Source organism: Mustelus asterias, unplaced genomic scaffold (assembly GCF_964213995.1).
Source record: "Mustelus asterias unplaced genomic scaffold, sMusAst1.hap1.1 HAP1_SCAFFOLD_1370, whole genome shotgun sequence".
Lineage (NCBI taxonomy): Eukaryota > Metazoa > Chordata > Chondrichthyes > Carcharhiniformes > Triakidae > Mustelus > Mustelus asterias.
Window position 1 is genome coordinate 54,199 of NW_027591315.1, and position 1,911 is coordinate 56,109.

Consider the following 1,911-nt stretch of genomic DNA (forward strand, 5'->3'; position numbering starts at 1 on the left):
GTCCTTCAGCGCAAGGTTGGTGAACTGGATAAGGGCAGTCACTGGGAGAGAGAGAGAGGGTCTTTTATCTATACTAATGAATGCTCAGGTAGATCATTAGTTAACACAAACCCGCCCAAGAATACAGGAGCTCAGACAATGATGTTGTGAGAACGGGAGCGCAGTAATCTGTCAAACACCAACAGGCTCCCTCCTCTCAGACGGCGGATTCTGTGCAGTCCTTCCATCGGAGGTGATTATTTATTTGTTACTTATGGCGATCAAAGTGGAAAGCTGGCAATTGGGGCATTAAGAAAATGGCTCACAGGGGAGGGGGGGGGGGGGGGAAGTCCAGCAGGTTGGGTCCAAACTACTTTTTCCAAGCTCCAGTGGGAAGTAATGTCTGTGATGCTGAGGGAGGTCGCGGGACTGCGAGGGTGTTTCCTCATGAGGGAGCCAGAATTTGGCACACTCGCTGTAAAGGGTCTCCCGCTGAGAACAGCGAGGGGGTGGGGGGAGAGAGAGAGAATTCCCTGCCTCGGAGACTCCGGAATTCTCTCCCCGGTGGGTCATCCCGGCTGAGTTTGACATGAATTTTCAGCTACAGGGATCAGGGTCACGGACGGGAAAGTGGAGGCAAGGCCATGATTCGAATCACCCCTGATCTACCGCAGCTGAATGGTCTCCCATTTCTTATCCTTGGCCCCCTGTCACAGGGATCGAGAGCTCGAACACTGCACCGTTACTCTGCTGGCAGTGTGTAAATGGCACAAGGCGAGGATTGGCAGTGACAGCAGCCGGGCCGAGCACAGGTCTGGCACTGTTCAGCCCTAACCCTGGCAAACAGAGGGAAAGCACCGAGCTTGGTTTCCTGTGCCCCTCACACAGATTGCATCGATGTGCAGCCCTGAATCTAACCTTCGTAACATGGAGAGAAACAGTCATAGAATCATAGAATCCTACAGTGCAGAAGGCGCCATTCGGCCCATCGAGTCTGTACCGACCACAATCCCACCCAGGCCCTACCCCCATAACTCCGTGCATTTACCCTAGCTAGTCCCCTTGACACTAAGGGGCAATTTTAGCACGGCCAATCCCCCTAACCTGAACGTCTTCCAGACTATGGGAGGAAACCGGAGCACCCGGGGGAAACCCACGCAGACACGGGGAGAACGTGCAGACTCCACACAGACGGTGACCCAAGCCGGGAATGTACAGACTCCACACAGTCAGTGCCATTCCCTTTGGATCGCAGCCTCCCCATTCGTCACTCAGGCCAATTCACTGCTCGCTGGCCCCAGCAAGGCCAGCAGGGAGGCTAATCAGATCTGACCCCGACAACGCCCGTCCCTTCCCCGCAGGGTTGCGGCAATGCGCTTGAGACAGGACAGGGGGTGACTGCCGCGGGATGGGTTGGGATGTCTGAATCTCAGTCAGTACACACACACAAAGCGTAGAGAACGGGACGGTGGACTCCAGGGAGAGACGGAGGGTAAGAGACAGGCTAACCCATGGTATAAGGAGCAGCACAGGTGGAAGTGTCTGTCTGCTGCTCCGGGTATTAATGCAGAATCAGAGTTCTGTCTGTCAGGTGGTTACAGCAGAGTCCGCACTGGGATTTGGAAGGGCCCTGATCAGGGGGTACAATGGGAGACACAGCAGACAGTCAGTGCAGTTCTAACCGCCCCCCCCCACCCTGCCCCAGATCCAACACCCCGAGGGAAGGCAGGGGAATCTGTGACAATCCTGTCAATGCAGAAACCTCCACGGTGCCACGCCAGCCCCGGGGAGACACAGGAACAGTCAACCCCAAACTCTGGGAACTAAATATTTCTTGGAAAACTGCCCCCACCCCACCCCACCCTCCCAGAAAGAGAAAAGCATAACGTTTGAGGCTCTAACACGCTAAGCATGCGATAGCACACTGCTGGG